Raw genomic sequence first — 14457 nt, forward strand, 5'->3', positions numbered from 1 at the left:
TGAGATTTAACACCCCCCCTCCCCACCCGCATTTATTAAATGTAGGTCAGTGCAGGAGTACAGGCCCAAGGCTGGCAAACACTCCTCATATCTTAACCCCTTCATTCCTGGAATCATCTTCTTGAACATCCTCTGGACTCTCTCCAACGACAACACACCTTTTCTGACATATGGGTCCCAAACACTTTAAGTGTGGCCTAGTAGTATTTTATAAAGTATCAGCAATATCTCCTTGCTTATATGTTCTACTTCACTTTGAATTAATGCCAGCATTGCATTTGCCTTCTTTACCACAGACTCAACCTGTAAATTAACCTTCTGGAAGTCTTGCCCGAGGACTTACATTTCCTTCTGTACTTCTGTTGTTTGAACCTTCTCCCCAATCAGATAATAGTTCACTATTGTTCCTTTTGCCAAAATGCATTATCGTACATTTCCCAATATTGTATTCCATCTGCCACTTTTTTGCTCATTCTTCAAATTTGTCTGTGTCCTGCTGCAATCGCTTTGCTTCCTCAGCACTACCAATGCCTCCACCTATCTTTCTATCATCCGCAAACCTTGCCACAAAGCCATCAGTTCTATTATCCAAATCATTGACAAACAATGTGAAAAGTAGCAGACCAAATACTGACCCCTGAAGACCACTAGTCACCGCTAGCCAACCAGAAAAGGCTCATTTTATTCCCACTCGCTCGCTGTCTCTTGGCTGTCAGCCATTCCTCTATCAATACCAGTATTTTTTCTGATTTTTATCCTGTAAAGCAGTCTCATGTGTGACACCTTATAAGATGCCTTCTGAAAATCCAAGTAAATGATATCCACTGCCTCTCGTTTGTCCATCCTGCTTATTACTTCCTCGAAGAACTCTGGCAGACTTGTCAGGCAAGATTTCCCTGTACAGAAGCTATACTGTCTTTGACCCATTTTATCATTAGTCTCTGAGTACCCCAAAACCTCATCTGTTATAATAGACACAAACGCTTTCCCAGCCACTGAGGTTAGGCTAAATGGACAATAATTTCTTTCTTTTGCCTTCCTCCCTTCTCAAAGAGTGGATTGACATTTGCAATCTTCCTGTTCTCTGGGACTATGCCAGAATCAACCTCTCTCAGTACTTTGGGATGTAGTCCATCTGGTCTAGGTAGCTTATCCACTTTAAGAACCTGAATTTGACTAGCACATTTTTCTTTGTAATAGCAATGGCACTCACTCCTGCTCCCTGACACTCACAGATCTCTGGCACACTGCTAGTGTCTTCCACAGAGAGGTTGGATGCAAAGTACTTATCAAGTTCATCTACCATCTCTTCCCCATTTCTACTTCGTGAATATCATTTTCCAGTGGTCCAATATCAACTCTCGCCTCCCTTTTGCATTTTTTATAATGGTTTATATTATTGTCTAGTTTGCTCATATTTCAGCTTTCCCCTTCATATAGCTTTTTTTTTTATTTGCCTGTTGTTGGATTTTAAAAGCTACCCAATTATCTAACTTCCTGCTCACTCTTGCTACCTTATAAGCACTTTCCTTGGCTTTTATACAGTCCTTAACTTCCTTTGTCAGCCACAGCAGCCTAGCCCCGCTGTTTGAGAACTACTTTTGGAGGACATATCTATCCTGTACATTATGAACTATTCCCAGAAACACCAGCCATTTCTTCTCTGGCGTCATTCCCACCAGTATCCTTCTCCAATCCACCTGGGGAATCACCTCTGTCATGTCTCTGTAATTCCCTTTATTCCATTGCGATACTATGCATGTGACCTATGCTTCTCCCTCACATATTGCAGTAGGAATTCAATCAAATTATATTCACTGCCTTCTAATGCTTCCTTTGCATTAACCTCCCTAATAAGATCTGGGTTATTATATGACACCCAATCTCAGATAGCAGTTCCCCGAGTAGGCTCAACCACCAGCTGCTCTAAAAAGCCATTTCGTAAGCATTCATTACATTCCACTCTCTTGTGATCTCACTCCAATCTGATTTTTCTAGTCCTCCTGCAGATTGGAGTCACCCACTACAATTGTGTCATTAAATTTATTACATAAATGCCAAACATTCAGGAGTATCTGGGCAGAAGTGAGGATAAATGTTTTTACCAAGGAGAGAAGGTGTTTTGGAAGCTGAAAGGCCTGACGGTGGATAAGACTCCCGGACCAGAAGGTGAACACCCCAAGGTTCAGAAAGTGGTAGCTGAAGAGATTGTGAAGACATTAGAGTCATAGGACACCAGGTGGCATGGATCTGTGCCTGGAAAGTCTTGCTTCAGTCTATGTTGGTAGAGCAGCGGCTGTAGAGGCCCACACGGGAGTGACAGTCTTGGCTACAGTGACTGCACTTGAAGGCACTGTCCTCTGGTGTTGTCTTGGTGCTGTTTTTTTGGCAATTATGCTTTTCTTCAGCAGCAAGCCCCAGCTTCTCTTTTTAGACCTCTGCGTAGTTCCAGCCTCCAGCAAGAGTGATCGCTTACAATGACCTCCCACCTCTCGACGTTCATGTTCAGTGACTTCATGTCTGTCTTGCAGACACCTTTGAAACGAAGTTAGGGCTGTCCTTGTGCTCTCTTGCCGGAGGCCAGTTCCCTGTACAGCAGGTCTTTCGGGATCCTCCTGTCTGACATGTAGTGTACGTGACGCAGCCAGCGGAGACAGCATTGTTGGAGCAGGGTGAAGAGGCTGGGTATCTGGGCATGGGCCAGGACCTCATTGTTGGTGACTCGGTCAGTCCACTGATGTCCAGGATGCGTCTCAGGCTGCGGAGATGGAAGGTGTTGAGATGCTGCTCTTGTCTGGAGTAGAGGCTCCAGGTCTCGGTGCCATAAAGCAGTGTGCTGAGGATGTTGAAAAAAGGACGTTAAGCTGGAATGAGTGCAGTGGAGATTTACGGGAATGGTGCCGGTACTCGAGGGACTGAGTTCTGGAGAGAGGTTGGGACTTCACACCTTGAAGTGCAGGAGATTGAGGGTGACATTACGCAGGTGTTCCAAACTCTGAAAGTACAGAAACAGGGAATGTGCAGTGTCCTTTTCCCCACTTTTGTGGAATCAACAACCAGAGGACATCGCTTTAAGGTGAGAGAGGTTTGATTTTATAGGAATGCCAGGGGAAAATTATTAATCCACTCTCTGTTCTGGTTCATGTATAACTAACACGGTGAGTGCACTCTCAGGTTGGAGGAGAAACAACTCATATTACATCCGGGTAGTTTACAACCCGATGGCATGAACATCAATATCTTTAACTTCTACCTCCACCTTTTCTTTTCATCGACCCACAGGCCCGTCTCCTCCATTCTGTCTCTCCACTTCTCTCTCCTCCACTGCGGATCGTCTCCCTCTGGCTCCTCTTTTACTTCCTTTTTTCCTCATGATCCCCTCTCCTATCTGATCTGATTCCTCCTTTTCAGTCCTTTGTATTTTCCACCTACCACCTCACAGCGTCTCACTTCATCTCCCTCCTCCCCCACCCACTCACCTTCACTCTAATCTGGCTTCCACTCTTATACCAGCGTGGACTCTTTCCACTCCCCGCAGTAACTTATTCCGGCTTCTCCCACTTCCAGTCCCGATGGAAGGTCTCGGCAGGAACTCTCTGTTTTGCTTCATCCCCCTCTATAGAAGCTACCTGACCTCCTGACTTCCTGCGACATTTTGTGTATGTTACTCTGCATCTCCTATATCTGCAGAATCCCATCAAGACAGAGTGCAGAATGCAGACACTACATCGGATCTCACTAATGTCGAGGAGGCCACACCTGGAAAACTGGAAACAGTAGATGACCCCAACAGGCACGATGTTGAAGCATTGCCTCATATGGAAGGAGTGTTTGGGACGCTGACTATCGGTGAGGAGAGTGGTTTGGGGCAGGTCTGGCACCTCATCCACTTGCAGTTGGCTTCCAGCCCGCTACACCCCTCCTTATCGCTGTAAACCTCTCCCTTTTGTGGACAAACTGATTTGCCACAAGAACAGGGCCCCCCGATTTGTGGACTCCATTGTCACCAGGTGGTGCTGTGCCACAGTAACACTGAGAGACAGAAATGTGACGCGGCAGCCTGCTGAAATGTTTACTCAAGATTCAGGGTTGTTTAATTCCATTTCCAGCAGACAACTGTAAATGAGGTTGAAATAATTATTACTCCAGCTCCAATGCAACACAAAAACACAACAGTAAAAACATATACCCACAGCTTATATACTGTGCACGGATTGATTGTATGTCCATAAAGTGACGCTCGGCCAAAGGATGTCTGCATGTAAGATGACAGACAGGAAATGATAAGCTAGAGGTGTTTGGTGGTGCGGAAGGGTGGGTTAGTGGGTAGAGATATTTATCAGTCTTACTGCTTGGGAGAAGTAGCTGTTCCAGAGACTGGTAGTCCTGGTGAGGATGCTGCGTAGTCTACCCCCAATGGGAGTGGGACAAACAGTCCATGAGCGGGATAGGTGGAGGTAGATTATGAAAATCAGGTTGGTGCTTAATTTCAAGAGAGGGAATTTGGAAAATACCAATGAGATGCCTTTTAGAACAGTTTATAATTGTGCCCACTTCTCAGTCGTAATTTTCACTGAACAAACTTCACTTTCTTGACACTCTTGAATGTCCGGTATATTGCAGATGTCTTCCGCTGTGAATACTGATGCAAATTACGTATTCAGTTCCTCTGCCATCTCTGTATCTCTCATTATAATATCTCCAGCATCATTTTGTATTGCCCGATATCTACCCTCAACTCTCTTCTACCCTTTATATACTTAAAAAAACGTTTAATATCTTCTTTGATATGAGTCACCAGCTTCCTCTCATAATTCATCTTTTCCTTCCGAATGACCTTCTTAGTTTCCTTCTGCAAGTTTCTAAAAGCAGCCTAATCCTCTATCTTCCCATTAGCTCTGGCTTCCTTGTACTGTATGTCCTCTATTTTGCTTTTACTTTGGCTCTGACTTCACTTGTCAGCCACGGTAGCGTCCTTGCTCCCTTTGAAAATTTCTTCTTATTTGGAATATACCTGTCTTGCACTTCCCTCATTTTTCGCAGAAACTCCAGCCTTTGCTGCTCTGTCGACCTTCCTGCAAATGTCCCTTTCCAGTCAACTTCGGCCAGTTCCCCTCTCATGCCATTGTAATTTCCTTTATTCCACTGAAATACCGACACATTGGATCTTATTTTCTCCTAAAATTTCAAAGTGAATTCGATCATATTGTGATCACTGTTCCCTAAGGGTTCCTTAACCTGAAACTTTCTTATCACCTCCAGATCATTGCACAACACCCAATCCAGCACAGCTGATCCCCTAGCGGGCTTGACAACAAGCTGCTCTAAACAGCCATCCTTAAGACATTCTACAAATTCTCTCTTTTGAGGTCCAGTAGTGGCTTGTCTTTCCTTATCCACTAACATGTTGAAATCTCCAACGATTATCATGATGTTGCCCTTCTGACACGCCTTTTCTATCTCCTGCTGTAATTTGTAATCCACATCGCAGCTGCTGTTTGGAGGCCTGTATACCTGTGGTCCCCAACCACCGGGCCACAAAGCATATGCTACCGGGCCGCGAGGAAACGATATGATTTGGTGATAAGAAACGATATGAGTCAGCTGCACCTTTCCTCATTCCCTGTCACGCCCACTGTTGAACTTGAACACACATGAGATCATTACGCACCCGAGATCATCAGTGACCCAAGACACAAATGACCCAAGACGTGCAAAGGAATGAGTCTGTGACCCATTTGTGAATGTCCCCAGTGAATCATCCATGTCAGCACGGGAAAAAGATCAACTCCTTGAGCTTGCAAATGACGGTCAGCTGAAAAGTTTGTTTGACATAACATCTCTGCCGGCATTCTGGATCAAAGTCAAGGCTGAATATCCTGAGATAGCCACAAAAGCACTGAAAATGTTGCTTCCATTTCCAACATCATATCACTGCGAAGTGGAGTTTTCTGCAATGAATGCAATGAAAACTATATTGCGGAATAGACTGGACATAAGGAACCCCCTTCGAGTATCGCTGTCTCCCATCACCCCTCGATGGGACCGTCTTGTAGCAAGAAAACAAGCCCAGGGCTCCCACTGATTCAGCGGTATAGGTGTGTTGCAATGATTTTATATGTTCATACGAGGAAAATATGTGCTGTGTGTTTAATATCCAAACGTTACTTAAAATGTTATGATGCTATTGACTTATAAGTGACTTATAATTCCGTGGTCCCCGACATCCGGGCCGCGGACTGATACATTGCCGCGAAGAATGCAGCAGTACAGCGGTAGCCAGAACGCACGCAGCACATTTTTAAGAAAAAAGCTGAAATAAACAAGCTAATTAATTATGTGCCGCCTGGCACGTATATGTTGGCTCAGATCAGAGGCGATGCAATCGACAATCGCCTCTGATCTGGGCCGACTTTTACGTGCCGGGCGGCACTTAATTAATTAGCTTGTTTATTTCGGTTTTTTTCTTAAAGGTGTGCCAGGTGCGTTCCGGCCACCGCTGCATTCTTCGTTGCAGTGTATCGGTCTGTGGCCCAGGGTTGGGGACCACTGTTATAATTGACTTATCACTGTATTCATGTGAGGAAAATATATGCTGTGTGTTTAATATTAAATTTGTTAGATAAACCCTTTCAGAAATGAAATTGAGTGTATTAGCCACTTATAAGTGACTTATAGTTATATAATCATATAACCATATAACAATTAAAGCACGGAAACAGGCCATCTCGGCCCTTCTAGTCCGTGTCGAACGCTTACTCTCACCTAGTCCCACTGACCTGCACTCAGCCCATAACCCTCCATTCCTTTCCTGTCCATATAGCTGTCCAATTTAACTTTAAATGACAACATCGAACCTGCCTCAACCACTTCTGCTGGAAGCTCGTTCCACACAGCTACCACTCTCTGAGTAAAGAAGATCCCCCTCATGTTACCCCTAAACTTTTGCCCTTTAACTCTCAACTCATGTCCTCTTGTTTGAATCTCCCCCACTCTCAATGGAAAAAGCCTATCCACGTCAACTCTATCTATCCCCCTCATAATTTTAAATACCTCTATCAAGTCCCCCCTCAACCTTCTACGCTCCAAAGAATAAAGACCCAACTTGTTCAACCGTTCTCTGTAACTTAGGTCATGAAACCCAGGTAACATTCTCGTAAATCTCCTCTGTACTCTCTCAATTTTGTTGACGTCTTTCCTATAATTCAGTAACCAGAACTGTACACAATACTCCAAATCTGGCCTTGTACAATTTCAACATTACATCCCAACTCCTGTACTCAATGCTCTCTTCACCAAAAGCTTTCTTCACCACCTTATCCACATGAGATTCCACCTTCAGGGAACTATGCACCATTATTCCTAGATCCCTCTGTTCTACTGCATTCTTCATTGCCCTACCATTTACCATGTATGTCCTATTTTGATTAGTCCTACGAAAAATGTAGCACCTCACATTTATCAGCATTAAACTCCATCTGCCATCTTTCAGCCCACTCTTCTAACTAGCCTAAATCTCTCTGCAAGCTTTGAAAACCTGCTTCATTATCCACAACACCACCTATCTTAGTATCATCTGCATACTTACTGATCCAAATTACCACCCGATCATTCAGATCATTAATGTATATGACAAACAACATTGCACCCAGTACAGATCCCTGAGGCACACCACTAGTCACCAGCCTCCAACCTGACAAACAGTTATCCACCACTACTCTCTGGCATCTCCCATCCAGCCACTGTTGAATCCATTTTACTACTTCCATATTAATACCTAATGATTGAACCTTCCCAACTAACCTTCCGTGTGGAACCTTGTCAAAGGCCTCACTGAAGTCCATATAGACACCATCCACTGCTTTACCCTCATCAACTTTCCTAGTAACCTCTTCAAAAAATTCAATAAGATTTGTCAAACATGACCTTCCACACACAAATCCATGTTGACTGTTCCTAATCAGATCCTGTCTATCCAAATAAGTATATATACCATCTCTAAGAATACTTTTCATCAATTTACCCACCACTGACGTCAAACGTACAGGCCGATAATTGCTAGGTTTACTCTTAGAATCCTTTTATACAGTGGAATAACATGAGCAATTCGCCAATCCTCCGGCACCATCCCTATTTCTAATGACATTTGAAATATTTCTGTCAGAACCCCTGCTATTTCTACACTAACTTCCCTCAAGGTCCAAGGGAATATCCTGTCAGGACCGGAGACTTATCTACTTTTATATTCCTTAAAAGCGCCAGTACTTCCTCTTCTTTAATCATCGTAGTTTCCATAACGTTCCTACTTGTTTCCCTTACCTTGCACAATTCAATATCCTTCTCCTTAGTGAAGACCGAAGAAAGTAAATTGTTCAAAATCTCCCCCCGTCTCTTTTGGCTCCACACATAGCTGTCCACTCTGATTCTCTAAGGGACCAATTTTATCCCTCACTATCCTTTTGCTGTTAATGTAACTTTAGAAACCTTTTGGATTTATTTTCACCTTACTTGCCAAAGCAACCTCGTATCTTCTTTTAGCTTTTCTAATTTCTTTCTTAAGAGTCTTTTTACATTCTTTATATTCCTCGAGTACCTCAGTTACTCCATGCTGCCTATATTTATTGTAGCTATCTCTCCTTTTCCGAACCAAGTTTCCGATATCCCTTGAAAACCATAGCTCTCTCAAACTTTTATCCTTTCCTTTCAACCTAACAGGAACATAAAGATTCTGTACCCTCGAAATTTCACCTTTAAATGACATCCATTTCTCTATTACACCCTTCCCATAAAACAAATTGTCCCAATCCACTCATTCTAAATCCTTTTGCATCTCCTCAAAGTTAGCCCTTCTCCAATCAAAAATCTCAACCCTGGGTCCAGACCTATCCTTCTCCATAATTATATTGAAACTAATGGCATTGTGATCACTGGACCCGAAGTGCTCCCCAAAACATACCTCCATCACCTGACCTATCTCATTCCCTAACAGGAGATCCAACACTGCCCCTTCTCTAGTTGGTACCTCTAAGCAGTGATTAAGCAGTGAATATGTTTACTGAGCATATAAACATGTACCATAGCATGTCTGTAGGGTTAGTACTTTGCTCTGGGTGTAAGATGTGGGAATCCTGGGAATCTTCCAGTCTCCCAGATGGCCTTATCTGCACCAAGTGCACTGAGGTGCAGCTTATAAGAGAACGTTTTAGGGATCTGGAGCCGCGGCTTGATGACCTATAGCTTATAATGGAACGTGAGCGGGAAATAGATAGGAGCTACAAGGAGATAGTCACTCCGAGGCTGCAGGAGTTAGATAAGTGGGTGACTGTCAGGGAACGGGTGAGAAGAGCTCAGATAGTAGAGAGCACCCCTGTGGCCATCCCCCTCAGTAATCGTTATCTTGTTTTGGATGCTGTTGAGGGGGATGACCTTGCAGAGGATGACCACAGCGATCTGGTCTCTGGCACTGAGTCTGGTTCCGTGGAGCAGAAGGGAAAGAGGAAGTTGAGGAATGTGGTATTCATAGGGGATCCCATAGTGAGGGGAACAGACAGGAGGTTCTCTCAGCCTGATAGAGATACCTGCTTGGCGTATTGCCTCCCAGGTGCCAGGGTACAGGATGTCTCAGATCGGGTGCAGAGTATTCTGAAGGGACAGGGTGAACAGCCAGAAGTCTTCGTACACGTCAGTACCAATGACATAGGTAGAAAAAGAGAGAATTTAGGAGTTAAGTTGAAAGCTGAAAAGCAGGACCTCCAGGGTAGTAATTTCAGGATTGCTGCCTGTGCCACATAATCAGGCATATTATTGCATGACTGAGAGACTGGAGTAGGGGGCAGGGTTTGGGGTTCCTGGATCCTTGGGGCATCTTAGGGGGAGATACGGCCTGTACAAAAAGGACGGATTACAGCTGAACCTAAAGCGGTCCAAAATCCTAGCAGGGAGCTTTAATAGATCTATTAGGGAGGGTTTAAAGTAATTTGACAGGGTGATGGGATCCGAAGTGATAGGACTGAGGAAGTGGAAAACAGAAATAAATCAGAGATAGCATGCGACAGAGATGATAGAAAGGAAAGGCAGGAGATGAGGCTTAATCACAGCCAGTGGGATGAGATACAGGGTAATAGAGGTGTGATGCAGTTAATACAGTGAATACTGGACTGAAAATGTTGCATTTGAATGCTCGCAGCAGGAGAAATAAAATGAATGATCTTGAAATTCAGCTACAGATTGGCAAGTATGATGTTGCGGCCATCTCTGAAACTTGGCTAAAAGTTGCCTGCCATTGAGAGCTGAATGCCCAAGGATATATGGTGTATGGGAAAGATAGGTTAGTAGGCAGAGTAGGTGGTGTAGCCCTGTGTATAAGAAATGATATTAAATCATTAGAAAGGGATGATATAGGATCGGAAGGTTTAGAGCCTCTTTGGATTGCGTTTAGAAATGGCAAGAGTAAAAGTATCCTAATGGCAGTTGTATACAGGCCTCCAAACAGCAGCCGGGATATGGATACAAATTACAGCAAGAGATAGAAAAAGTGTGTCAGAAGGGCAACGTCATGATAATCGTTGGAGATTTTAACATGATAGTGGATTGGGAAAACAAGCCATTACTGGACCGCAGAAGAGAGGATTTGTGGAATGTCTAAAGGATGGCTGTTTAGAACAGCTAGTTGTTGTCCACTAGGGGATTGGCTGTGCTGGATTGGGTGTTGTGCAATCATCTGGAGGTGATAAGAAAGTTTCAGGTTAAGGAAACCTTAGGGAACAGTGATCACAATATGATCGAGTTCACTTTCAAATTTTAGAAGGAGAAACTAAATTCTTACGTGTCTTTATTTCAGTGGAATAAAGGAAATTACAATGGCATGAGAGGGGAACTGGCCGAAGTTGACTGGAAAGGGACATTTGCAGGAAGGTCGACAGAGCAGCAAAGGCTGGAGTTTCTGTGAAAAATGAGGGAAGTGCAAGACAGGTATATTCCAATAAGAAGAAATTTTCAAAGGGAGCAAGGACACTACCGTGGCTGACAAGTGAAGTCAGAGCCAAAGTAAAAGCAAAATAGAGGACACACAGTACAAGGAAGCCAGAGCTAGTGGGAATATAGAGGATTAGGGTGCTTTTAAAAACTTGCAGAAGGAAACTAAAAAGATCATTCAGAAGGAAAAGATGAATTATGAGAGGAAGCTGGTGACTAATATCAAATAAGATACAAAGTTTTTTTAAGTATATAAAGGGTAAAAGAGAGTCGAGGGTAGATATAAGACAATACAAAATGATGCTGGAGATATTATAATGAGAGATACAGAGATGGCAGAGGAACTGAATACGTATTTTGCATCGGTCTTCAAAGTGGAAGTCATCTGCAATATACCAGACATTCAAGAGTGTCAAGAAAGTGAAGATTGTTCAGTGAAAATTATGACTGAGAAGGTGCTCAGGAAGCTTAATGGTCTGAGGGTGGATAAATCTCCTGGACCTGATGGAATGCACCCTGGGGTTCTGAAGATGTAGCTGGACAGATTGCAGAGGCATTAACAATGATCTCTCAAGAATCAATTGATTCTGGCATTGTACCGGATGACTGGCGTATGGAAATGTTACCCCGCTATTTCAGAAGGGTGGGAGGCAGCAGAAAGGAAACTATAGACATGTTAGCCTGACATCAGTGGTTGGGATGTTGTTGGAATTGCTTGTTAGGGATGAGATTACGGAGTACCTGGAGGCACATAACAAGATAGGCCAAAGCCAGCATGGTTTCCTGAAAGGAAAATTCTGCCTGACAAACCAACTGCAATTTTTTGAGGAAATTAGAAGTAGGGTAGACAAAGGAGATGCAGTAAACGTTGTGTACTTGGATTTTCAGAAGGACTTTGACAAGGTGCTGCACATGAGGCTGCTTAGCAAGATAAGAGCCCATGGAATTACAGGGAAGTTACTAGCATGGGTGGAGCATTGGCTGGTTGGCAGAAAACATTGCTAGCTGGTGTGGTTTTCTTTCACCCGGATGGCAGACAAGAAAAGGACAATCAACCAACGTCAGTCAGAGTCAGAATGGAAACAGGTATGCTCACTGGGCTCTTTCGCATTGAAGCTCTGTCCTTATGGTACACGTGCAGTCAAATCATCAATAGTTCAGAGGAATAAACTTGGGCGATAAAGGGGCAGAGATAAAGTGCCATCAAATGGGGTCATTAATCCTCCTGGTAAAGCGACCTTGAGCAATGGAACAATTCACCTGGTCCAGCACAGGGACCTAACAACGGGAATGATCGAATCACTCCACTCACCATGCAGATCTTCACCTGAGTGAAAGGAGAAGGAGCTTCTGAATACGGTGGGTGTGGGCAAATCTCAGACAGGAATACAGCAGCGGGCAATGTTACAGTCCAGGGAACAGACAGAATTTCTGTCAGTATTTCATACATCCTGACGTGGGAAATGCCTCCAACAGCCGGTGAGAGAAACAGATGTTTTCTCTTTTGCAAGGCCAGTGGTGAATGCTCACTCTGAACAGAAATGTGGCCTCCACTTATTGTGAACTCACTGGAGCATCACAAGGTGGGTTAACTGAATGAGTCTCTTCACACACACGGAATGGGTTATTTTTTTCCAGATCTGCTGGAAAGTTGCATGCATCATGTTTACAGCATCATCTTTTAAAGTTTTAAACAATTCAACTGGACTCCTGTCACATCCTGCAGCCTTATTATTGGCAATGTTTCTATTGCCCATTCGAATTCACTTTCCAGAATGTCTGGCTCTAGATTGATGAGGGAGTCTTCACTGTTGGGATGGTTCTGCAATTCTTCTATGTGGTCCTGCCAACTCCTTTTGATGTCTTCTGTTTCTGTAAGGTGTGAGGGGATCCTGAAGTACCCCTATTAACTGTGTTTTGGAAAAGAGAGAGAGAGAGAGACAAAGATTAACAGTTGGACTGTCACTTTAAGGCACTGGAAGGAACTTTGGATTTCTACTGAGTTTGGAGTTTCAGACAGCACCGAGCAGCTCGTAAGTTGCTATGTTGACCGAAGGCGGTGTTATTTAATGGACACTCGATGTTAATGATTTTTGGCAGGTTGTTGATACATCTTCAAGGATTTTTGCCTGCTTGTGCATTTCTTCACAGACAATAGAAGGAGGGAGTATTTGAATGTGTCCACCCTCGCCTGGGGGATAGCTCCACCACAGAAAACCGGTCCCCTTTGTTAAAGTCACAGTTGGTGACTTTGAAAGTATTTCGGAGGACGACGAGAAGATCAACGGCATCAGCTCACCTGAAGACTCAAATCTCTCCCTCTCTCTCTCTCATTCCATCACTACTCAACTCAATATCATGAACTGAACTGAACTTTACCTATCATCGTAAGACTGTATCATTTTACCCCTAAACTTATAGAAGCTTGGTTTTTCATACATATATTTCCACACTGACTGATATACTTACTTATATATGTGATCATTGCTAACTTGTTTGATTTATCTACATTTATATTACTGTATTGTGTATGTACTAATAAATATTATTAGTTTATAGCAATACTGGACTCCAAAGTGTTTTCCATCTCTGCTGGTTCTTTATTCCCATCATGGGGTACGTGACAAAGGTCCTTCCCTTCTTTGTCTTTTCCTATACTCATTTACATGAAATGTTCCTTTGACTTCAACAATCTTCTTCACTGAACTCTTGCTTTTTTTCCAATTCTGTTGGCTTCTTCAGCTTCAATGCATTGCTCCTTCGTGAACATTGCGTTCAGTTGAAGATATTTGTTCCAATCTCCATTTACTCCCTGGAATGTAGGAGAGTAAGCAGTGACCTCACAAAAGTGGTTTAAATTATGACGTATCACTCTTTTATTGACGTAGTGGGAAATTGTGTACGAGGCAAGTTACAGCAGTGGTTTGCCATTGCCTTCTGCCGGCTGAGTTTGTTTTTTTTTAAAAAAGAGATCACCAGCTCTTAACCAGGGGAGCCAGCTGGATTTGAACTCGGGACCCCCTGCCCCACAGTCCAGCACTGATGCCACTACGCCACCAGCCAGGTCTATGCCAGTATATCTACAACATATTACATGCCCTTCGGCCCACAATGTTGTGCCAACCATGTAACCCACTCTAGAAACTGCCTAGAATTACCCTACTGCATAGCCCTCTATTTTTCTAGGCTCCATGTACCAAGCTAAGAATCTGTTAGAATACCCTATTGTATTCGCCTCTACCACCGTCACTGGCAGTGCATTCTGCACATCCACCACTCTTTGTGTAAAAAAAACTTACCTCTGACATCTCCCATGCAACGACTTCCAAGCACTTTAGAACCATGCCACCTCGTGTTAGCCAGTTCCGTCCTGGGAAAGAGCCTGTGGCTATCCACACGGCCAATTACTCTCATCATCTTATACACCTGATGAATTCCCTGCATGATTTTCTCCAGGCTGAATAGCATGATGAGCTCACTGTG

Source organism: Mobula hypostoma, chromosome 5 (genome assembly GCF_963921235.1).
Source record: "Mobula hypostoma chromosome 5, sMobHyp1.1, whole genome shotgun sequence".
Classification (NCBI taxonomy): domain Eukaryota; kingdom Metazoa; phylum Chordata; class Chondrichthyes; order Myliobatiformes; family Myliobatidae; genus Mobula; species Mobula hypostoma.